A 26351-nucleotide genomic window follows, 5' to 3' on the forward strand; every position below is an offset into this window, starting at 1 on the left:
AACAAAGTTTGATGGAAGAGCGTTTAAAATAATTAAATAGATGTGATTTACCTTGGAAAGGGGTCAACGCACCCTTCTAAATGACCAATTTTGAGAATTGTGACTGGATCCCCACATTCCCTTGCAAAGAACAGGCACGCCGATTGGAGTGACGAATTTAGAATTGTAGGCTTAGGGCTGGAAAAGACCAGAGAGGACATCCAGTCCACTTTACAGATGAAGAAACTGTAGCCCAGAAAGGTTAAGGTGATGTGTCTAAGGTGGCACAGATGGTAAGGGGTAGACATTCTGACCCTTTTCTCTGATTTCAAATCCAGTACTCTTTTCACTGCACCAGATTTGGAGCCTTTAGGGAGGATCTGAAATGGATTTCTTTAGTGTAGGGAGTCTTTTTAAAAAGGGATGATTTCAAAATATTATGGCAATCTGCCTCCCAATCTTAAAATTCCATGCCTCAGCTCCCATCTCTTAGCACAGTACCAGTGACAGCTGCAGAAGATATTTGGGTCTTTGCTCAGGAAGCAGTGACATTCAGAAATCAGTCACTCATGTTGTCCTGTCTGTTTTACAATGACGTTAGTGGCAGGCTTCTGAGAAACAAATGCCTCTTCGCAGAAATTTGTTTTTGGGACCCTTAATGGATGAAAGCAAGTTACATTGATATAATTGAATTATTTCTGCTCCCTGGATGGGATTTGCTAGAGGACAGTGACTTTAAAAGCCCCAAACTGGAATGTGTTACTGCAAGTCAACATTACCAAGTAGTCCATGCAAGCAGGAATTCTCACAAAACTTAGTATGACTGGCAAGGACTGAAGATGGTTTTTAGTTCTAGGAACATTGAATTAAATGCAGTGCCTGTGAAAAGCACATATTGAAAATTTTCAGGGAAAGAACTCTTCACAGAAATGGCGTATTCACTCTCAGCCTTCTGCTAGAAAGACAAATGATACTCTCCTGACAAGTGTGCCACTTGTCTCAAAGAATATGAAGCCAGGATGTTGTTTCTGCCATGAAAATGGACAGAGTAGTAGGTGTGTGAGCACTTTAAAAAGAAGATTGAAACAAGGGATGAAAACATTTAGAGATTTTGATTGTTTCATATCTTCTGTACTCTACTGAGAGAATTTTCTCATTCTACAGGTATGACAATTATATGGGTGTAGTGAATAGAGTGCTGGGCAGGGAGCCAGGAAGGTTCAGATCCTACCTCTCACACTTAGTAGCTGTGTAGCCATGCACATATTAACTTCTTTGCACCACTATTTTCTTTTCTGCAAAATGGGCATAAAATAACTACCATACCTCTATCACAAGGCTGTTGTGAAGTTCAAATGAGATAACAAAACATGAGAGTACTTTGCAGTATATCCATTGACAAGCATTATTAAACACCTATCATGTGCCAGACCTTGTGGAAGGTCAGGAGATACAAAAACAACACAAAAAAGTCCCTGCTCTCAAGGAGTTTTCATTCTATCTGGGAGACAACTTGAGGTTATGGTATGTGTTTGTACGTACATGGTCTAATTAGCAATTATGTAAGTGTTAGCTATTATTAATTGTATTCACTCTCCTGCAAATTCCTTTCACTCCTAGTCTGTGACATATAGTTCAATGGTTATTATAGATTCTTTTATATGTAATGAACATATTAATGTATGACCCCAATTAGTTTTTTTCAAAAATGGGCCATCAGCCCTACTACTTTCAGGATAAAGACTATGTCTATATATGTTTTGTATTCCCCATAGCACATATCCTAGCCAGGACTGAACATACTATAAAGCCTCACTAGAGGCTTGTTAATTATGATGATTTTTAATAACATGATCATTTTAGAAGAGAGAGAGAGAGAGAGAGAGAGAGAGAGAGAGAGAATGAGAGAATGAGAGAATGAGAGAATGAGAGACTGGTTAGAAGCTAGTGGTTGACCAGATCTGCTGGATCCTTTTCCACTGAATGGTATCATTGGATAGGGCCTTTCAAAACTGTCTGGTCCAACTCTCTCAGGTTATGGAGGAGTGGTCTTTACACTGATATAAACAATTATTAAAGAGCTCTGCATTTCGTAGATATCTAGAAATTGACACTGCTTCTGATTACTCCCAGTAGGAATGCAGAGACAAGATTACTCATTGGGAGTCTTCTTGGTTAAAGACTTATAATAATATTGAAACACAGAATAAAATCTAATCATTCCTCTTCAGGATCATGATATTAAGAGCTGGAAGAGACCTGAGAGATCATTTGTTCCAACTTTCTCATTTTACAAATGAGGAAACTGAACCTCACAGAGGGGAAGTGACTTGTAAAAGGTCACACAAATTGTAAGTAAGGGAGCTGGAAGGAAAGCTGAATTCCTCTGAAACCAAATTCAGTTTGCTCTTCACTCCATCCCATTGTTTGCCCTACGATCAGTATAGTAGTGAGTAAAATAGTCTGAAACCCTTTAATGCTTGTATATAGAAATATATTTCATCTCATCATCCTACCCAATGCTTCTTAGAGATATATAGCTTCTATAGAAGCTAGAAGCTTTTCTCATTTTTTTCCTTCCCTTGTCAGTCCAGTTTTTATTTACTGCTTTATGTACTGAGACCTTTATCTTGGTTGGCTATGTCTGTTCTATATAAACTGAGATAATCTACAGAGCAGTATGGACATTGATTAAGAGCTCCCTGTGGTCACTGACCATTCTTTCTCCATCACTCATGAGTATTCTGTTACTAAACCAATTTAATATACTAAAGTTACTTAACCAATTTAATATCTGTCCCCTCATGTCTTTGGAATAATGACTGACCAGCATCAGAAAAGTCAGGAGACTTTTCTTCATGTCCTAAGCAATTCATGCTTCCAGGTGGTGTGTTTCTTACGTACTTCTGCTGACTGCATTACTCTTGGCTCTGGCCAGTTTAGGATGTATAATTGCAAATGTGGTTTTTTGTTTTTGTTTTGTTTTCCATCAGTATTCCCTTAAAGGCTTCATGCTTTGGGGAAAATGTACAGTGTGTGTGTGTGTGTCATACAAAGATAACTCTCCTGGGGCATTAGCACTATTTTTCTATTGGTAGAGATGGATTGCATTAGCCCATTCTCACTCTGTTTCTTATCCCTTTTCGGAGATGAAGCATGGTGCAATGGAAAGAATGCTGGACCTGGAGCCAGGGAAGACTTAGGCTTAAATCTTTTCACCTAACATGTATTGTTGGACCTCATGACCTTGGGCAAGTCATTTAATCTTCCCAAGCCTCCGTTTCCTCATCTGTAAAATGGGTGTAATAATGCTTCCAGTAATTAGTGCACAGTTGTATTGTGGGGATCAAAGGAATTAATATGTGTGTATATAAATATATATGTGTGTATAATATGTACATGTCATATATCTCTATATACATACAGATATATGATATAAATGTAAGCCGTTATTGTACAAAGTGCTTTTTAAGCCTTGTAGTTGTACATAAATGTCAGCTATTATTATTTTTCTTCTTATCCTTTTGGGTAGAGTTCAGAGAGAAGTGCTGTTGGAGCAAGTCTTTATTCTGCCGTTTTTCTTCTATATTTAATGTTATGAAGACTTGCATAAATGGATAAATAACTGATTTTTTAATGGAATAAAAATATCTGGATATAAGCTCATTTTTCATAGGCTCACTGAAAGCATCCTGAAGACAATTCCAATAGGAGACAGAAGAATAGGGGTTATTTGTCCTTCACCCTCTTCCTTTATGACTGATTTCTTCTCCAAGTCCCTTATATTTTGTTGGGCTTTTGGTATCATGCAACTTGGAGAGGCTGAGAATTTGGTACAGTGACATCAATTATTGAAAATGTTGATCTCAATTTTTTATGGAACAATGTTATGTTTGAGCAGTTGTGGGCAACAATCTGTGGTGATGTTCCAGGTCTCTCATTATTTATTTGTTGAGCTTTCAAAGATGTTTTGAGGTCTATGTTCCTTTGTCATCTGGAAGTATAGGACATATATCTAGCTTCTGATGTAGAATCCTAACCACCAGCCACCTCTTGTTCTAGGTGTTTGACAGATACTAAATTTTTTTCAGCTAACAGCAATGCGTTACGTGGTTTCTATGATTTCCCATATTTCATTCTTCTCAGATTTTTAGATAGAAATGGTCTTGGGACAAGTTTCTATCCTGCTGTTCCATTATATTTTCTCTTCTGAGGACTGATGAGCAGATGGATAAAATGACTGCTTTTTATAATTGAATAAAAGTATTAGGCGAGAAGGGCATCCGTAGGTTCACTGAAAGCATCTTTAAGACAACCTCAGTAGTACATATGAAAATAGAGATGATATGAACTTCATCCTGTTAGACAGAAAGCATTTATTAAGTATGCGCAGGGGTAACTAGGTGGCATAGTGGCTAGAGTGTTGAACCTGGAATCGGGAGTATTTGAATTCAAATATGAACTCAGACACTTGCTAGCTGTGGGATTCTGGGCAAGTCACTTCCCCCGTTTGCCTAAGTTTTCTCATCTGTAAAATGACCTGGAGAAGGAAATGGCAAATCATCACTCTAGTATCTTTACCAAGAAAACCCCAAATGGGGTCATGAACAGTCAGATATGACTACTTGATTCAACAACAAAAATGGGCCAGGTACTATGCTAAACACTGGAAAAAGATAGTACCTACCCTCAAGGAGTTTACGTTCTGATAGGAGAAGATGAACATAAAAGGGAGCTGTAAGGCTGGGGGGAACTGAAAATAAGGGAGGTATAAAAAAAGTCCAGATAGGAACAGAACCAGGGAGGGGAGTGAGCATGACAGCTCTAAGCGCAGCCTCAAATGAAAGTTTTGGGCAGAAATTCACCAATGGGCAGGGGGACGACAGACACTGGGGCAATGGAATCTCCAGAGTGAGAAGCCTGCTTGGGATAAAGGTGGAAGAGTAAAAATCAGGAGCAAAGCCTGGAGAAGAGTTTCCAAGTGATTTTAATTTTTTCCATTAGTTCTCTCCATTTTGAAAGCTTTACATTCAACTTAATTTGGAAATCATGACTATGCTATGATGACGTATTAAAAACCATTATTCTTCCATTTTTATGGATCACTTTTATTCCCTGACAATTGTGGGTAATGTTTTGGACTGTGATAATGGTCTGGTTCCAGTACAGCTTAAGTTCTCAAGGATATGTAGGGGTCTATATTTTGTAATATAAGAATTTTTCATCTGTCCATTGATGTGGGATAACAAGTATCTTGTGTATAATTCCTGGCCACTTGATTGTGTCTTTGTAGGTGTTGATTTATGTGAATTTTCTGTAACCATTTTCTGTAACCAGTCACACCATTTCTGCTGTTTCCTTGCATAGTCTTTACTGATCATTAAATCCAGACTCCTTAAAGATAACCTTTTCGTGATTTCTGGTGAAAATGACAGCCTTTTATTGCTATTATAAACTCCTTTCTTTCTGTAAATAAATCCATCATGTGAGCCAGCCTTTTGTTTGAGGTTTATCAATATTTCATTGGTATTGGTTGAGTTCCTACGGATTGTTGCCTTCCATGGGCAACATGGATTCCACGCTGGGACTGCAGCTATTTTATAGATTTCATTTGGAGGTAAACGCTGTTAAATTTGACACATTTTATGATCTGTGCCTTTACTATTACTACTGTTCTGTTGTGATGTCTGGTTCAGAAAAACTTCTGTTAAGTTTTAAATCTATTTTTCATCTCCTTTGGGTGTCTATTTTCTAAGGATGAAGCTAGCTAACTGCAGATATTTTTTGTGGGGGACCACGGGTATTCATGAAATGGTCTCCTTAAATTTGAAAGAGGTTATAAGATGTGTTTGTGGAAGGAGCATAAAGTCACTGACTGAAGTATTAGAGAATGTGCAAAGCACTTTGTCCTATCCCTTTGGGAGAATCAAATATAATTAAAGTTTGGTCCCTGATCTCATGGAGCTTACAAATCTAGCAGGAAAGTTAAGAAAAATACTCAAAAATGTAAACCTATACAACAAATAGGCACTAAGTATATTACAAAATAGAACATAAAAAGAGCTTTTGAGAAATAAAGATGCAATATGGCATTATAGATAGAGCACTGGGGTTGGAGTTAAGAAGACATGGGATCAAATTCCCCTTCTCTACTATCCAGGGCAAGGCACTTAACTTCTACATGCAATCTGTTATTCAGTAGTTTCAGTCGTATCCAACTCTTCATGACCCCATTTAGGATTTTCTTGGCAAAGATACTGGAGTAAGTTGGCTATTTCCTTCTCCAGCTAATTTTACAGATGGGGAAACTGAGACAAACAGAGTTAAATGACTTGCCCAGGGTCATACAGCAATTAAGTGTCTGAGGCTGGATTTGAACTTGCAAAGATGAGTCTAACTACTCTGGATGCTATTTACTAAGTCTTAGAATGGATTGTTGTCTGAGAAGATAAAGGAATGTTACCAACAGGGGTGCCGTGTGAGGAAAAGCACAGAGTTGAGAAAGTAATGGATTTGTCAAAACAAATGTTCAATGGTTTAGCTCGGCTGGAGAGTAAAGTACATGGAGAGGAATACGTAGGAGAAGGTTGAAACAGATGAAACTAGATTTAAGAAGGTTCTTGAATATAACTCTTCTATTCACCTTCTCTCTCTCAGCTGAGGAGGACCTTGCCTATGACTTTACTGAGAAAATTGAGGCCACACGATGTGAGCTGCCTCTTTACCCTATCTATTTATCTATAAACCTTCATATCATTCTCCAGGTGGCTCTTCTCACCAAGGCCCATCTCTACCTGTGTGCTTGAAACCTATTCACTTCCATCTTTTCCAGCAGATCAAAGGTCCACTCATTCTCTGATTCTGTTTATCTTGGTCTTTCTCTGTCTCACTGGTTCCTTCCATGACGTGCACAAATGGGGCCACAAATCCCACTTAACCTTACTGTTGCCTCATTGTGTTTTATGTCACTTGTGCTCCCCAACTCTTAGAAAAAGCCACCTATACCAATGGCTTCCACTTCCTGATCTTCCAATCTCAACCCTTTGCAATAAGCTGCTTTTGACAAAAGGGCCAACAATCTCTTTATTGCCAAATCAGATTTTTTTTTCCTCAATTCTTTTTTTTTTTAAACCATATCTGTACCAGGAGAACACAGTACACAGTGACAGCCACATTGTGCGCTGACTGACTTTGATAGACTTGACTCTTCTCAGCAATGCAGGGTTCTAAGACAACTCCACAAGACTCATGATGGAAAATGCCATCGACATCCAGAGAATGTCTGAATGCAGATCAAAGCAACTGTTTGCTCTCTCTGTTTTTCATTTTGTTTCTTCTTTCCTGTGGTTCATTCCATTGGTTATAATTCTTCTTTACAATACGACTAATGTGAAAATATATGTAATGTGAGTGTATATATAGAACCTGTATCAGATTGCATGCCCTCTTGGGGATGGGAGAAGAGAGAGGGGAAGAAAATTTAAAACTCAAAAGCTTGTGGAACTAAATGCTGTAAACTAAAAATAAATAAATAACTAATTAAAAAAACCCAAACATCTGTGCATTGATAGCGTTGACTCCCTTTTCTTCCTGGGTACTCTCCTTTGGATTTTTGTGACATCATTCTTTCCTGCCTGTTCACCTGCTTCTTCTCCAGCTCCTTTCCTGGCTCATCATGTAACCCACCCCACCCCCTAATAGTGAGCATACTTTAAGGTTCTGTCCTAGACCCTTTTATTCTCTCCCTCTCATCATTCTATCTCTGTCTCTCTCTCTCTAATCTGTTTGTCACCCATGGGTCTAAGTTCTCCATGCAGGTTACATCTATATATCTAGCCCCACTCTCTCTTGACCTTTAGTCCAGTGTGACCAGTTGCCCATTTGATATTTCAAACTGAATGTCCCAGAAACATCTCAGATTCAATATGTCCCAAACTGGGCTCATTATGTTTCCCCTCAAACCCTCCTTTCTTCCAAAATTCACTTTCTGTCAATGACACCAGTTGCCAAATATTTTCATTTCTGTCTCCGTGGTGTCCTTTTCATCTAACCCTTCCTCTTAGCTCCCACAGCTACAAGAACCTCAAACCCTCCCCACCTTTCTTTACCTAAATCATGACAACTTCTTTGTCTATTTCTTTTGGTTTTTCTATTTGTTTCCCTGGCTCGTCTCTCTGCACTCCAGGCTATTGTCTGCACAGTCTCCTAAGTGATTTTCTGTAAGTGAAGATCTGTCACTTCTCCCCTCTTATTAATTCTGGTGTCTCCATTTTGCTTCTAGGAAAAAGTGTCTATTCCTCTCTTTAGTTTCCACCCATAACCTGACCCTCATCTTATCTTTCTGACCTCAGTGGACATCATGGCTCTTTCTTCCTCAGGCACTCCACTCTGAAATCCAGCTAAACTGGCCTTCTCTCTCTTTCTTCCACAGCACGAACCACTCCTCCATCACCTGAGGCCATGCTTTTGTAACTACCTGATCTCATGTCTAGAATGCATTCCCTCTTCACTTCTGCCACTTGGAATATTTTTCTTTTAAATTTCAGTTTAATCACTTCTTTCTACAGAAGTCTTTCCGAATTTCTTCTCTCTAGCCCCCATCCGCTAGTGTGCTTTTCTCAAATGATCTTATAAATTATTCATTGTGCATACATTTATACGTGCACTTGTATCTCTATATTGTGCAAACTTCTTCTGTGTAGGTGTTTTCTTACCTATTTGTGTCCCTAGCACCTAGCACATAAGTATTAAGTAAAAGTGTTGATTGATTAACTAAAGGATAGAGTTTGCTTTTGGATATCCCATGGGTAATCAGGAGCTTTTAAAGTCATATGCAAATGTTGGTTCCTGTGATAATTATCCTCACTGTGGTCAGTCACATTTGTGGAAAGGGGAGTTGGAACTGGAGAGCACTTTGTGGTCATGGGATACAGTTTCTTTACCACTGAACACACTGTAGCTGCTTGTTGGATGATAGGTGGCACAGTCGATAAGAGTCCAGCCCTTGGAATCATGAAAACCTGAGTTTGAATCCAATTTAGCTACTTAGCTGTGAGCAAATCACTTCACTTCTCTGTACCTCAGTTTCCTCATCCATAAAATAGGGGCAATAGTAGTACCTGACTCACAGGGTTGTCTAAAGATCAAATGAGCTCACATGTAAAGGACGTTGCAAACCCTAGAGTGTTATAACAATAATAGGTAATATTTACATCTTTAAGACACTTATAAAAATAAAGCTTAACTATATTTTAGCAGATGGGAAGTTACTAGTTATTGATGTGGAATTCCTATCAGATTAACGTGTGTAGTTAATCCATTGATTAGTTAGCAAAGTTAGAATTAGAGAAAAGGTCAAAAGCAACGTCAAATTTGTCAAAAAGCTAAAGATAAGAAGTCATTGAGAACAATTACAAAGGATTCAACCCAACCTATTCAAATGAGCTGTTGATGACAAATAAACCGGAAAGAAGCAGTGATATTGATCGCTCTTTTCCTTTAAAGACTGAAATGAAATGGAAGTCACCAGAAGTAGAAGAACCAAGGAACCCAAAAACCATTTGTCCTCTTTGCCAAACAAGAATCAATGGCAACTGCAGGCAATCCTGACTTAAACCATTAATTCTGTTACGGAGGAGAATAGTAAAAGGTTATGAAAAGTGTTTCCTCTTAGGATGGGATGGAATTGAACCTGAGATGTCATTGCTGCAGAGGACTCCTGCAGATCAGCACCTGCTCCACAACTTTGTCTTTTAGAGTTGCCTTAGACACTCAGTGATTAAATAACTTGCCCATAAGACTTCTTGACCTTAAAGTTGGGGACCTGTCCACTCTGCCAAGGAGTTTCTTATCTCAAAACACCATAAAAAGCAAGTCTATAGAAAGTTTGGTGTAAGACTCATCTGAGCAAGAGGTTTCTAAGAGCTTTCATAAATATATGGGTTAACAGGAGGACAAGAAATAGACAAATGGAACAAATTTGTTAACACTTTTAGAACAATCTCTTTTATTTGGCAGGTGATAAGCCCTGGTCAGTCCTTATCTGGAACTCTGTGTTCAGTTCTGGTAGAACATTGATAAACTAGAGAATATTCAGAGGAGTGAAACCAGGATAATGAAGGATCTGTTTTATGCTATATAAAGTTCTGTTGTAAGAATTGGAAATTTTTAGCCTGGAGGGAAGGGGAAGGGAGGACGGACTTGTCAGTTGTGTTCAAGTATTTGAAGAGCTTTTATGTGGAAGAGAGAATATACTTCTTCTTAACCCCAAAGAGTAGTTAGGAGTAGTGAGTGGATACTACAAAGGGGAAAATTTAGACTTGATATCAGGAAAAGCTTTCTAACAATTAAAGCTACACAAATGTGGGATGGGCTGCTTTAAGACAGTTAAGGCATCTCCCTCACTTGAGGTCTTGAACCAAAGGTTTGATGGCTACTTATCTGTTGACAGAACAACCATACTTGAAACCTACTGCTTCAGTCCCTGATGTCTGTTACTTTAAGATGAAGTTAGAAAACACAGCTGCATTAGAACAGAAACACAAAGAGATCTGTGTTGGAGATGGCACAATCTTGAAAACATTGAGGTATTATTTTTATAAGTTATTTCAGTGAGAAGATACCAAAAGAATGGGAAAAAATAATGGAAGAAAATTTATTCAACCATTAAAAAGGCTATGAAGAGATCAGGTTGTTTTTTTCCATCTTTCTGAAATCTTTACAGGAGTGATCTACATACATATTAAGGGTATCCTTGATGAAAATGTGAGAAAGGAATAGGAAGGTTTTCTACTACAGACCACGCATCTTTATAGTTACACAAATGACCAAAAGATGTAGAAAATGCAAGATCCTGTGGGGTTTATTATTTTTCAATTACTAGAAGAAAAAAAAACATTTGTAGTTGGTTAAGGGTCTCTTCCAGGCTCTCCTGTAAGGAGTCTTAGGCATATATCTTATAATACATCTTAATGTATTAAGATGACGTAAGATTTCTTTATAATTGTAAGCACAGAAAGAAATCTTCAGTGACTCTGATTATTGTCTAGTTAGGCATAAAAAAGGAAATAAATGCTCACCAAAGATGTTTGCCAGTATCATGGAGGATATTCAGTGTGAGAGTCAGTGCTAGTGAAATTCCCTACAACTGGTCCTTAAAAATGTTCATGCTTACAGATGATATTATGCTAATTGTGTCATGTCCCAGAACGTTGTGTGCTTCTCGCTGAGATCATTACTCAAGAGAAGCACAATAGGCCATACAGGGAAAGCTAAGTGGATGAAGAAATGTCAGTTGTCCAGATAATGACGTGTAGTTGGATCATAGTTCATTGTGTTGATCTTCCATGTCTTGTACCTAGGATAGTCCCTGAAGATGGACAATGCTTAGGAAGAGAATGAGGGAAATAATGGAAGCCAAAAAAGAAGATACAACATTATGCGGGAAGCAGTGGTCAACAATTGCAAATGCTTTAGACATATTAAAGGTTGTTGTGTTTGTCCTTCGTTCTTGAAGAGAACCATGACATCAAGAGGATGACATGACTTGCCCATGACTTTGGTTTGAGTGAGGGAGCAACATTACCAACCTCACTTTCTTCTCCAGAGCCATCTGGGTCCAGTGGCCTGATATTCATCAGGATGACTGGAGATGGCCCTAAATGCCATGTGAGACCCTGGCCCTTTTAGGCTAAGGTCTTAGCAGACTCACTTTGAGTGAGATATACCCTTTCAATGAATAAACCTCTTTAAGTAGTTACTCAAGAGATGGCCCCTTTTAAGACAAGAAAAAACAACAATGATTTAAAAAAAATCAAACTGGGAGAGGAAGACCCTCTGTGTTCTGGGGTAAAACAGAAACAAGTCACCATTTAGTGATTACATTCACTGTGTGTTAGGTGAGCGGGGAGTCTTGTCTATGAGCTCCAGAATGAATTGGGCTTACGGCTTGTTCTTTGAGCAAGAATTGTAGCCAGTAGCTTTGGGCCATGGATATGTACCTTCCCCTGGGTAGAGAACCAGAGGAAAGAAGAGGGGAAGGGAGGGAAGGAGACTCCCAGGTTGTGTCTGTCCTTTGTTCTTGGGAGGGCTGTGCAAAGTCACCAGCCTCACTTTCTCCTCCAGAGCCATGAGATATTAAAGATAATGATAATTAGACTTTGATTTATTGAGATATCACTGACTTTTTGAGAGTAATCCCCATAGTTGTGGATAAGGCAACTGATTACAAATCCTTACAGATGAACATAGAGTGAATGGTTGTACCCGGGAGGCACAGGGTTATAAACAACTTTATCAGGTTTGACTATGCGAAGTATAAGGATAGATTGGATAATAGTTGGAGAAGATACAAGCACCAAAAGGCATTTTTTTTTTCCTAAGATATATTTGTAGGTTAAGGTGAAGGAACTATTGGAGAAGGAAAGATTGAAAATTCATGAGAGAGAGGATGAGTATCAGTGCAAGTTATTGGAAGAGTTGGGAAAGGAAGAGATCACATTCCCAGGTAAAAGGGTTAGCTTTAGCAAAGAGAATAAGGTCACCTTTTCTTATGAGGCAGGAGAGAAGAGAATGAGTTGAAGACCCCAAGAAATTCTGAGGTGGAAAAGCAAGTCTAAGGAAGTCTAAGGTAGCTTAGGACAATTGACCTGTATTGTTTCTCTAGAGTAGGAAGTACTGTCATTGGCCATTAGGGCAGCTAGGTGGTGCGGTGGATAGAGCACCAGTGCAGGAGTCAGGAGGACCGGAGTTCAAATCTCACCTCAGACACTTGACACTCACTAGCTGTATGATCTTGGGCAAGTCACTTAACCCCAATTTCCTCATCCTGGGTCATCTCCAGTCATCCTGATGAATATCTGGTCACTGAATTCAGATGGCTCTGGAGGAGAAGTGAGGCTGGTGACCTGCACAGCCCTTCCTCACTCAAAACACAGTCAAGTGCAAGTCATGTCATTATTTCTCTAGGGTCATGGTCTTCTTCAGCAACAAAGGACGAACACACGTGGGAGTGATGGATAGCGAGGTGCTTAAGGCCTTGAGTAGAGATGAAAATGTTCAGAATCATTTGTACGGAACAAGAGAGAATTAATAAAAATAGAATAAAAGTATTTCCAGGAGCCAGTGAAGACCCACTGAGGGCGGCATAACATAAATTTATAGTGTTTGTAATCAGCTCAATTTTAAGATTCTCCTACAATGTTCAGCAACTGGAAATGGGCTTCTAGATCTAAGGACCTGCCTGGACTTTCTGAATTCTGCCCCCTTTTAAGGTTATAGGATTTAGAGCAGGAAGGAGTCTTAGAGATCGTCTAGTCTAAACCCCTTGTATTGTAGTGGAGGAAACTGGAACCCAGAGAGATTAAGTGACAAGGAACTAGTGGCAAAATGTATAGAGTGTTGGGTCAGGAGTCAGGAAGACCTGAGTTCAAATTCCATCTCAAACACTTACTAGTTGTTCAACCCATTCCTGGCCATGTGTGAGAGCCACTTGGTTTCCAGTGGGAAGTAAGTGTATATTCTGCTCAAGGGAATCCTCCAAGAAGATAGATGTTTAAATGTGGTTCTTTTAGAAAAATCTCTTCATGTCTCACTGACTTACCTCCCATCCAGTAGAGCTGTCCCCTGTGGCCAATTTTTGTTGCTGCTTTTCAGTCTTCTTCAATAATGTCTGACTCATATGTCCCCTTTTGGGGTTTTCTTGGCAATGATACTGGAGAGGTTGCCATTTCCTTCTCCAGCTCATTTTAAAACGAGGAAACTGAGGCAAACAGGGCTAAGTGACTTACCAAGGATCACACAGCTAGTGAGTGTCTGAGACTGGATTTGAACTCAGATCTTCTTGACTCCAGGGTCAGCATTCTAGCCATTGTGCCATCTAGCTGCCCTAGCAAATAAGTCAAGCAACACAATTCAATACGTTGGCTGTGTCAGAAAACATATACTGTACTTCTAGTTTATCGCTTCCCTTCTGAGACTTGACCTGCCTTTGACCTCTTTTTCTTAATCTCTTCACAGTCAGTCTTCTGAATTAATGATTGATCACTACCTTGATCAGAGTTCTCAATCAATCAGTAACCATTTATTAAGCATCTCCTATGCTTAATAACGCTGTGCTAAGAGCTGGAGATACAAAAAGAGGCAGAAAACAGTCTGTGCTCTCAAGGAGCTTACCATGTAATGGAGGAAGTCACTCAGTGTTACTTTCCTTTGAGTTATTGTGGTCATGTACATTGTTCTTATTTTTTTACTCATTTTGCTTTGAGTTCATACAAGTCTTCCTAAGTTTCTTTGAATTCTTCTTATCATTTCTTATGGCACAGTAATATTACATTATATTCTTATACCACAATCTGTTCGGCTATTTCTTAGTTTATGAACACTCGCTCTCCTTCCAGTTCTTTGTACTACCAACCCCCCAAATGCTACTATAAATACTTTAGTACATATGGGCCATTTCCTTCTTCCTTTGCCCTCTTTTGGGTCTGGATGCATTTGGTCCAATTCCAGGAGTCTGTGGCCCTTGCTGTGGGCTGTGTCAAACTTGACTATGCAACCAGAGGCAGCCAGGTGGTGGAGCAGATAGCCCGTCGGGCTTGGTCAGGAAAGCCTGACTTGGAGACGTGTCCCAGACACTTACTAGCTGGGTGACCCTGGACAGATCACTTAATCTCTGTCTGCTTCAGTTTCCTCAACTAAAATGCGGATAACAATAGCACTCACCTCCCAGGATTGTTCTGAAGATCCAATGAAATCATCTGGGAAGTGCTTAGCACATAATGAGTGTTCTCTAAGTACTTATTCCCTTCCTCCTTTCCACACTACTCCTTCCATGTACTGTTGTTGGATCCCATCTGGACCTCTCCTTTCTTCCATCTCATCCCTGTTTCTTTGCTGGTTGTCCCTTATTCCTAGAATGAGTGTGCCCCCCACCTACCAAGTCTGTCTAGTGTGAGATTATCCCTTCCTTCATTAAAGGCTTATCTTAGGTGTGTGGGGTGTTCAGGGAGAACTAGAACCTCTGGTGGGTGGGCTGGCAAGCCCTTTCCAGGGCCTGTTCATCCACCCTTAGTGTCTACCTGGTACTCAACTCAACTGTGGTTCCAAGAAGCTGTAGCATGCCCAGTTTTCTTGTGCGATGGCTGATGAGTGAAACCTATGGACCTATACTCAGAATAATGTTCTTAAGTGTATAAAAGAAAACACACAAGATTACAAAAGAAACCAATTCTATTGAAATTATCAAAATCACAGTTTAAAAAAACAAATTCATGGACCCAGGCTTAAGAATCTCTGAACCATCTCTTAGGATGATTTACTAGCACAACTAAATTTCCTCTCAAGGTAACATACTTAGTTAGGAAGATTTAATAGTACAACCATACGTATGCCCTTTGATTCAGTACAAACACCAATTGTAGAATGCTTGGTTGATATTATGAAACAGTAACCCAAAGGGCAATGGAAAAACACTTGTGGTAATAAGGATGTTGCTGGGTGTTACCAAACACTGCTTCCACTTGAAAAGTGGCAAAACGATTGGGGTAAAAAGACTCGAGCCATGGGCACTGGCTTCAGATATGTGAAAGTCTATCACATGGAAACTGTGTGACTCGGGGCAAAGCTGGGAGGCAAGGGGGCAGATGTGGGCTCATTTGAGGATGTGGAGGGAAGCGTTGCCGTGACTGTGGCTTCACTGATAATACAGAGCTCTCTCTGAGGAAACCCCTTTTACCAATAAAGACCTGCACGTGCTTTGCAATTTAGAATCTAAGAGAATGACTTGCCAAAGCCCCCAGGCTAGTATGTCTTAGAGGAAGAAATGGAACCCGAGTCCACCAGACTCTTAAGGCTGGCTCTGACCACTGGACAACACTGCCTCCTCAATGTAAGGAAGACTTTTCCCAAAACCAGTGCTGTCTGATAATGGAAAACATTGCCTCATGCAGTGAGCTCCCTGTCACTAGAAGTCTTCAAGTGGAGGTTGGCTGAGTTGGGATGCTATAGGGATGCTTTTATGGAAAGCAATTTGTCTTGATTCCATCTGTGTTCCCTTTGAGATAACCTTTGAGGTTCCTTCCAATTCTTGAGATTTCTGTCATCAGGAAACCTCTTCTAAGCTCTCCATTCTAGCTTCTGATCTCATCATCCAACTGAAACTGCTCTCTCCAAAGTTCCTAGTGATCTTTAATGGTATTTCTTTAATCCTTAAGCTCTTGGGAACATTTGACATTATTGTTCTCCCTCTTCTCCTGGATACTCTCCCCTCTCTCCATGGTCATTGCACTGCTCTCTCCTGGTTCTCCCCCATTTGCTTGTGATGTCATTAGTTCACTTCGAAAATGCAGGACAAACAGCATGTTAGGTGCCACCTCCTTAAAGTCTCCCCAGATTATCTGCCACCTTGAGCAGAATGTAATTGCTTAGTCCCCCAAATTCACAAAACACTTGACCTGAATCTACCTCTCTTTTGCTTTTAAACAATCACATTCTCCTTTATATCACAGATTTTGTATACATGCCTTTTCTTTCTTATATGGCGAGAGCCTTAGGAGTGAGAGAACTGTCTTTATGTCTAGCACCAGCGCTGTGCCCTACACAAAATCCTTTGGATACTTGAGATCCTTGATATGGGTCCTTCCTTCTCTTGGACACAATGTAGCTCCCTCAGACTTTTTCATCCAGTGCCATTCTTGTCCATGTCTTCCATGCATAGTTTTACCCAATGCTTCTTCTGGATCTTTCTGCTATGATTCCAATTTAACCCTTGAGTTCTCTGTCCATCACCTCTTCCCTTGATCCATAACCAGTCTACATCTTCTTCCAACCCCTGGTGATATCTTTGTGCCACTTTTTAAGTAGAAGTGTTTGGTAACACCCAACAACATCCTTACTTCCCCCATGTGTTTTTCCATTGCCCTTTGGGTTATTATTTCATAATATCAGCTAAGCATTCTATACTTGGTGTTTGTACGAAATCAAAGGGAATACATATGGTTGTGCCATTAAATCTTCCTGAGTGTTATCTTGAGAAGTAAATTTAGTTATTTTCATAAGTTCTCCTATATGAGATAGTGTAGCTCAGGGGTTCTCAATCTGGGTCCACAAACTTTATTTTATGCTTCTTTGATAAACTGAATTTCAGTAGAATTGGTTTCTTTTACAATCCTGTGTATTTTAAAAGCTTAAAAATATTATTCTGAGGATAGGTCCATAGACTTCATTCAACAGCCACATAGGTCCATGGCACAAGAAAAATGGTATCATGGATAGAGCATTGGATTTGGAGTTGAGATTTAGTTTCAAGTTCTGCCTTATACCCTTACTAGTTGGGTGGTCAAGGACAAGTCATTTATGCTTTATGGGTCTCTGTTTGGGGATAATAAAGCTTGAAACATCCACTTCATAAGGTTTTTTGTGAGGAATAGCACTTTGCGAAACTTATGGCTCTATGGAAAGGCGAGCTGTTATCCTAATGGAAATAGTCCTTCAGCACAATTTATTTATTCAAGGGTTTATGACTAAATCATGACATCCCCAATAAGGAAGAGATATGGCTAAATCAGAAAATAATAACTAATATCTTTACAATTCTATATCAAGTTAAGATTTACAAAGCACTTGACTTAGAATCTTGTGGGGTAACTGATGTAAGAGTTTCCTTTCCCCATTTCATAGATATGGAAACTGAGTCCCAGAGAGATTAGGTGGCTTGTCCCCAGGATCAGACAAATCCCACAAAGGTAGGAATTGAACCCGGATCTCCTGAGTTAAATTCTAATACTTTCCCATTCTCTCAACATGCCCTAGTTCAACCTCTACCAAAATTCATCCTGTTTGTGGGGAACTCTGAAGGAGGGGAGCAAACCTTTGCTCCACTCTGAGCACCCAGCATGACCAGATGGTCTCACCAACTGCTCCTGCAGAGGAGTCCCCCTTAGCAAGCAGGCAGCATTTGCTTCTGTTACCTCTCAGGCAGGTTGTGGTTTGGATTGGAATACCCAAAAGGTCTTTTTCCTCCTTGAGCATCTCTTCCTGCCTGTGCTCGCCCTGGTGGAAACTAGAAAACTCTGTTGGAGACATGTGAGTCAAGGTTGAGCCTAGCGACCCCTCCCTGTGCTGCAGCAGACAAACTGAAATTAGGTCTGGCCTTTTTTTTTAAATCTTTCTGTCTGTTTCATAATAGCTTTTGGAGAAGTTGCTTGATTATAGACCAAACTCTGTGTTGCAACAAAGGGTATCTAGATATACCTTCAACTTATACAGTCAGGTCACCATTTAAAAAGAAAAAAAAAGGCTGATGAGCTTTCCAATGGTCAGAGGCTGGGGGATTACGCTGAATGAAAGTGACCCTTTCCAGGGAGAAGGGTCTGTGGTTCGGCACACTTTCCCAACTGTCTGTTGCAGCTTAGTTAAAAAGGGCTGATTCTCTCTAGAATCTACAGTCTCGGTTTCCCAGAAGTGACGGCAGGCCCCAGGTGTGGGTTTGGTGGGTGGGGCTGGGGGGAAGCTGAGGACCTGTTTAAAGAAACTTCTTCCACTGCTTGTTTACTCTGGCTGCAAGGTCAATTCCCCCTAACCCCTTCCCACTTCCCTTTGTGAAGATCTTTTAACTTTTCTAAATGTTTAATTATTCACCCAAATATTTGCTGCAGGCCAAGGTCCTTTACTCTGTTCATCTGTCCAGTGAGGAAAACAATCCAAAGGATTGCTATGGTTCAGTTAAAAGAAATGAAAAAAAATGAACATTAAATAATGTTTAATTATTTAAATATTTAATTATTTAAATAATGAACATAAATAAAGGTGGCACAATAGATAGAGGGTAGGGCCTGGAGACAAGAAAACCTGAGTTCAAATCCAGCCTCAGATACTAACTGTGTGATCCTGGATAAGTCACTTAATCCTGTTTGCCTCAGTTTCCTCAACTGTAAAATAAGCTGGAGAAGGAAATGGCAAACCGATCCAGTATCTTTGCCAAGAAAATGCCAAATGGGGTCACAGAGAGTGAAATGATTGAACAATAACAGCTGTCTACAGCCATAACAACAGACACCCTCAGGGCTGTCCCCTTTTACCCTGCCTCTCCTTTCTTTATCCCGGGCCATGCTATCTGGTTCCTTCCCTTCACCATCAAACCCACTGATCACCACCTCAGTTTCTTCACTTATTCCTCAACTTCTTTTAGTCTGGTTCCTACGGTTTGAGAGGCTAGATAGCACAGAGCACTCAGCGCAAACATGCTAAGCCAAGGATGCCACCTATGTGAACCTAGGCAAATGATTTCTCCTTATGTCAGGGGCTCCTAATCTGGGGTCTGTGAACTTGTTTTTAAAAAATATTTTCATAAGCATTTCAGTCTAACTGGTTTCCTTTGTAATCCTCGATATTTTATTTTATACCTTTGAAAACATTATTCTGGAAGGTGTGCATAATCATCACCCAAACCAAAAAGGTATCCATGAAATAAAAAAGTTGAAGAACCCATTGACTTATGGGACCACAGATTCAGAACAGGTCAACTAATCCAACCCCCTCCTTTTATGGATGAGAAAACCAAGGCCCATAGAGGGTTAACTGAATGCCTAAATTCAATGTAATAAGTAGGATTTGAACCCTCTGACTCTAAATCCAAGGCTCTTCCCACTGGAATGGGAATGGGTCTCAGTTTCTTCATTTGTAAAATTCGGTGATTTTGCTTGATAATCTCTAAGGTTCCTTCGTGTGAGCAACTGAAGCTCCTGCCTCGAAGGTTACCACATCCAATGGTCTTTTCCGAGGTCTTGCCCTCTTTGGACTTTTTGTGGCATTTGAAATTATTGGCTAGTCCTCTTCTTTCCTGAAACTCTTTCCTCCCTGTCTTTCTTGTTGTTGAACTACTTTGGTTTTTCTACCTGACTGTTCCATCTACTACTGGCATTCCCTCCTATTTGTTAAAGCAGTGTAGACATCTCCTAAGGTTCCTTCCTGGCCTGTGTCTCTCCTTCTACATCCCCTTCCTAAGAAAGGTCATGTGGTTCAGGAGAGAAAACTCAGAAAATGGAGTTCGAAGATTAGGGTTTGGACCCAGATCTGCCCCATTTATTAACTGAATAACACTTGGCAAATTACCACTCAGACTCAGTTTCATCTTCTCTAAGGTGAATTTAATAATACTGGTACTACTTGCTTCACATAATGGCATGGAAAACTACAGAATTTTAGACTATTTTAAATGACTAGAAAGTATAATGTTGGAATATTACTGTGGTATAGGAAATAATGAAATGATGGACTTAGAAAAACATGGAAAGACTTAGACCTATGAAGGAAGATGTTATCTACCCTCAGAGAAACAGGACAAGCAAATAATAGTGTGGTCTTAGATAGATGCATATGAGTGGATATGTGTATATATGAGTATGAGTATAGATCTCTAAGTATATGTATGTGCATGTAAGTGTATGGATATGGATATATGTGTATATACATGTATGTATTTGTATATGTGTGTGTGTGTGTGTATGTATAAACATATTTACCTTTAATTGTAACCTTCTGGGGAAGAGGAAGGGGGAGAAAAAGAGCAAAGTAAAAAGGACGCAGCAGAAAACAAAAGAACTTACAAGGAAACAAAGAGAAGATGGACAGCTTGGAACACAATGTGAAGTGTTTATTATGGAGGCTTTCTGGAAATGGAAATCTACTGCTGTATATTTTTAACCCTCTCTTACATTCTGCTGTGTACATGGCAATGCTTTTTTTCTTTTCCTGTTTTGTATTTAAGTTTCTATTACGTTTCTTTTTCTTTTTTTATTGTCTATTTAAGTTGAAAAGAAATAAATAAGAGAAAAAACCTCCAGAAATCAGAAATTATTGCTATTCCAATTCATTCTCATGCCTCTGTGCAGATGACTCCCAAGTGACTAGTGGGATTCTGAAGGTTGTTCTATCCTGGATGGTCAATCAATAGCAGTCAGTTTTAGAGCTGGATTCTTTGATCATTACAATATCACAGCTTTCGGGTTCCCTCCCCTGCTTTCCTCCTTTGCATGGTTGTAGTTGCTGTGTTTAAGTATCATGCCAAGAGCCCTAGACCTGGAGTCAGAGGTTTGGGAGTAAGTCCAATCTCTGACACTTATTATATGTATGACCTTGGGCAAATTACCTCATCTCTTTGGTCATGTAATCCAACTCCTCTACTTTATTTCATTTTAGAATAAGTTTTGGGAGCTAGCACCTTTCCTTTTTATGTCAGTCATTTTTTTTATTTATGAAGATCTTCCCCCTGCCTTTCAAACTCCGCTCAAGTTTGTCCTTCCTTGTCATCATCTCCCCCTCACCCCAATAAATTTCAGAAGCTCCCTATCACACCCAGAAGCAAATATAAAGTTTTCTATTTAGTGCTTAAAGCCTTTTATAATCTGCTACCATCCCCATTCCTCTATCTTTCCAGTCTTCTTCTACTTTACATTCTACTTATATCCTATATGCAGTCCAGTAACATTGACCTCCTAGCTGTTCCTCCCATAAAACTTTCCGTCTTTGATTCTGGTCACTTTCACTGGCTGTCCCCATACCTGGAATTCTCTCCTTCCTGACCTCTGCCTCCTTGCCTAAGTCACAGCTAAGGTTCCACCTCCTACAGGAAGCCTCTCCTGACGCCCCTTAGTTCTGGGGCCATCACTTGGCTGATTACTCACTAGTTTATCCTTTCTATGTCTTCTTTGTATCTAATTAATGTTAACATGTCTTCTTGAGAACAGGGCTATGTTTTGCCTTTCTTTACATCCTTAGCACTTTCACAGTGCCTGGTATATAGTAGGTGCTTATTTATTAGTAGGTACTGATTCCCTTTTGCTGTTACTGCGTCATTTTAGTCTTGTCCAAGTCTTTTTAGCCCACTTGGGGTTTTCTTGGCAAAGATGCTATAATGGCTTGTCTTTTCCGTCTCCAGTTCATTTTACAGATGAGGCAAACAGGGTGAAGTGACTTGCCCAGGGCCACATCTGAAGCCAGATTTGAATTCAGGAAGATGATGAGCCTTCCTAACTCCAGGTCCAGCACTCTATCCACTCTACCACCTACCTGCCCTACTGATCCCTTACAACAAAGAAAAACAGTTCAAATAGAATTAACACAGTGACCGTCTTTGTGTGGCGCTTGCTCCCCTACCCTTTACTGAAAGGATGGAGTTACTTCTTCATGTCTTTGCCAAGCCAAGATTGAACATTCTAGTTATTCATCAGTCAACTTCCTTTTCTACTCCTTCATTTTACAAATGAGGGAGTGGAGACTCAAAGATATGAAGTGACTTGTTCAAAGTCACTCAGAAGTAGCGAGAAACAGACCTGGATTTTAAACCCAGGTCCCCTGAATTCCAGCGTTCTTTCCATTTAACTATGACTATCTCAATCACTATTTTTGTGATTTACTAATTTTTAGTAATAAATATTTATTTTACCTTATTTCTTTTATTTCTAACCATTTCAACAACCACTCTTTATTAAGCACCGACTGTATACAAAGCATTGGGGTAGGCACTGGAGAATTGAAGATGAAAGTAAAATAGTCCCTACCCTCAAGGAGATTATACTTTCCGGAAGTTCCTCTTTTCTGAGTATCCCTAGCACCTAAAATCCAGCCCAGAGAGGCAGTGTCCTTCAGTAAAACAGGGATGGATCTAGAGTCAAAGGGCCAGAATTTGAATTCTGGGCCTCAGTTTCTTCATCTGTAAAACAAGGGAGAAGTGACTGAATAACTCCTAAAGTCCCTTCATCTCTAAAGCCGGGATTCTGTGTCTTTCCCTGACCTAACCAGCATCTCCTGGAGACTTCCCTATTTGATCGATGATGTCGCCAATCACCTAATGACTGTCTTTCCTTCATTCTTCTTTGTTTTGAAAACATTGAAAAATATTATCTTTTGTCTTTACATCAACTTCATTTCCAAATATATACCTAAGCCAGCCCTTAAAACTAAAACGATTTTAAAAGAGAGAAACAGTTCAGGAAAGCTAACCGTCACATCTGCTGAGTCTAAGCAATGCTTCATACCCATAACTGTGTCTCCCCTGACACTGGCACCCTCTCCACATTTTCCCATCCTTCTCACTCCCCTTCGCCCAAGAAGGGAGGGTGAGCATTTTCTCATCTCTTCTGGGTAGTATAGACAATATCTAATGTGTTGAGGTTGTGGCTAGAATTCTGTCCTGTAGAAAATCTAAGAATTGCATGTGGACCATCAAGAAAACTTGTTAAGAAATGACCCTTTGGGAATGGTTGCATCTTTCTTGGGGTATAAATAGCCATAAGCATTTTCCCCCCTGTGCACAAAAGATACCAACTTGTCCAGGCTAATTAAATGAAGGTAAATCTGTAGCTGGAGATGGAGTAGATGGACTCTTCTCCCCTCCCCCACTCAATCTACCTTTAGATGACTCTTACCCTTCTTCCCTTTTTCCACATTTTGTTCATGATTCATTTCCTCCTAAAGGCTTCAGATTTCAATCTTACAGATCCCTTGGTAAGAGGTGTCCTGGGAATGATTAAAAGAGCAGTGACATTATAAGGGATTGCTTGTGTCAAAGGCATTAGTCTAATATTATATGACCCTGTTCTGAGTGGAGTTCAGGGAGGAAAGTTTATGAATGCTGCACTCTTCCCTCTCCATCTGAAGGCAGCCTGGCTTGGGATGTCATTAGCAGCTAGACTTTGGGGACAGTGTGAGATTTTACAATTCCCAGAAACTGAGGTGTAATATTACATTCAATCTGTGTTGTTAAATGTAGACCGTAAAAATCTTTAACCTAAGGACAAATTGCAGCCCAGAGGAAGTAATTTCCAGAGAAACCCCTTGGATGCTGTTTCCATGGGAACAACAAACACAGACTTACTCTTGGTGCCAGATGTGTGCAGGACTTGTGTATTTTTCAATCACGTTATCACAATTGTCCCAGATGTATGAGCATGTTTGGGCTGGCTCATCCCAAAGCCAAAGTTGTCATGAGCCTTGTGAGAAAGCCATGTTAGAAGCCTTCTCACTCCTCCTTGTTAAGCTTAGAGAAAACTTTGTAAATGGTTGATCCATGTTTGAAGAGATCACTCTTCTGAAAAGTTGAGATCTTGGCTTGCTGTTACAGCAGCAATGGAATCACTGGTATCTTTTCCCTCTTATCTCTGAAAAACTTGATTAATCTGCTACATTTACGTAGAGCCCATCTGGGGAAATTTGGTGGCTTTTCAGGAAGAATTGGAGCTGTGGAACCTCCTGAGTAGGTGTTTTTCACATGGCTGAAACTTTCCCTTGGAGATGAGAAGTGATATTTAATGCTAAGAAAAATGCTGACAGAACAGAGCCCTGTAGGTCATGAAGTGCTGAAGAATTTTAGATTCCCAAACTCTGCTCTCTAAAACCCAGTTCCCTATTCGCTTTCTGGGCCCTGAGCTCTGAAAGAGGATGGAAAGGTTTGTCTTTTATGGGTTCAAAGGGTTTTACAGCTCGATCTCTTTCCTGGGTTTGGATCATTAAAATTCGGTCTTGGGGGGCCGTTTCCACACCATTTCCAGAATTCACCTCTTTGTGTTAACTGACTTTTTTTTCCTGACACACTTGGCACTAACCAGCCAGACCTACAACTGGATGCATGGAGATGGTGGCATCGATCTGCATTTTGCAAGGTACTTCTCTTCACAGCTGCATGGTGGGGCAGTATGAGCATTCCCTTTTTATGGATGAGGAAATCAAATTGAAGATTGTACAGCAGCAAGCAGGTGTTGGAGCCGAGGGTGACATTTCAGGTCTCCTGACTCCCCGCCCTCCATTCTTTCTACAATTTCATGCTGTCTTTCTAGGAACAATTGAATCTGAGGGATAACTCCATCTTACAGAGGGTTTTTAAATTATTTGATGCCCTTACAGGCTTCTCATTTCATTTTTAAAATAATCTTGTGAAGTAGGGACTGCAGGTGTTGTGGAAAATTTTATGTCACTGGTATGTTGTCTGGATTATGACCTGAATTTCTCTTGGATACAGTTCTAAGGTCTGATTGACATGGGTACTCCCTCCACCAATGCAGATAGTAGTTCATCCTTGCCCACTCATCTGATGAATCTTGTCTGTGTGCTTCAATATATCATTTTCAGTGTGTCCATTCAACGTGATGGAGGTCTTCCTCTAAATCTCCTGACGTGTGGATGGTTGATTCCAGTGGAGTACATGGGCTGTCCATTGACTGACCCTGGATCTCCCCAGTTTTCCAATCATGTATCTTAATGACACCCTTTAGGCTACTTCTCTTGCATTATTCATCATTAGTGAGGTGTTGTAGTCTACTTATGCCCATGATGAGTTTCTCCGTTGCCTTCAGGAGAAGCCCAAATCTTAAATCTTTGGAGACTGGTAGTCAATGACAAAAGTCCCCATATATTTCTTTTATTTAAAACAATATTTTATTTTAATAATGGACCATATCATGTTGATCTAAACTATTTCTTCATTGAAAAATGTACATTTCTTCCAACCTTTACAGCAAATACAGCTTTACCAAGTCAAGTTTACATGTCAATACCCTTGAGAAGTACTTAATCCTTCCTCATAATGCTATTTCCCCTTTAAGAACTTGCTCTGGGTCATCAAATTTATAACACACAAGGCACATAATACTACAAAAAATTTTTACAAAGATAATATAGTATGTGTAATGTAACAGAACAAAAGATCCCATTTCAAAGATTTATTTTTTTAATCTCAGACCAAATATTTCTTTTAAAATCTTTAACTTTTTCTGGTCAGTGACCATCTAATTTCACATAACATCCAATTTCAGAAAATTCAATAAAACTAAAGTGTAGATAATGCCTTGGGGTGATATTTGGTTTATAGAGAATCCATGTCAGTCCCTACAGAGTGGGCTTTCTGATCCAGCTGCAGCCTGAAATCCTGATAAATCTTTATCTATATGAAGTCCTACTCTATTGCAGTCTGTCTTACATAGTGCTGCCAAAGTAATTTTCCTTCAGCACAGACATGACCATATAACTCCCCTACTCAATCAATTCCAGTGGTTTCCTACTGCCCCTAGAATAAAATAGAAACTCCTGGTTTGTCTGTGGTTGGTGTCTGCTCTCCAGATGGGACTTGGTTGAACAGGTTCTGACTTGGTCTAGAAAGCTTTGTGGCTAATTTGGGAGATAGTAGGAAGTAATAGGAGTCATAGTTGGCATTTACATAATGACTTACAGTTTAAAAAAAAAGCCTCTTCCTCAGGGAGGTAAGGAGATAGAATCAGGAGTCAGGCAGTCTTAACCTCTGAGTCCAGCCAAGAAAAAGAGTATAATGGCTCTGAACTGAGTATGAATAAACTAAGTAGAAATAGATAGAAAGTCATGGGCTC

General features: G+C 39.8%; 1 protein-coding gene across 1 annotated transcript in view; it reads left to right on the forward strand.

The window, feature by feature from the left end:
• Positions 1 to 26351, forward strand: part of SUSD3 (sushi domain containing 3) — a 65796-nt gene that overhangs the window by 1498 nt on the left and 37947 nt on the right. The gene's annotated exons all lie outside the window — the stretch shown is intronic.

Source organism: Notamacropus eugenii, chromosome 1, assembly GCF_028372415.1.
Source record: "Notamacropus eugenii isolate mMacEug1 chromosome 1, mMacEug1.pri_v2, whole genome shotgun sequence".
Lineage (NCBI taxonomy): Eukaryota > Metazoa > Chordata > Mammalia > Diprotodontia > Macropodidae > Notamacropus > Notamacropus eugenii.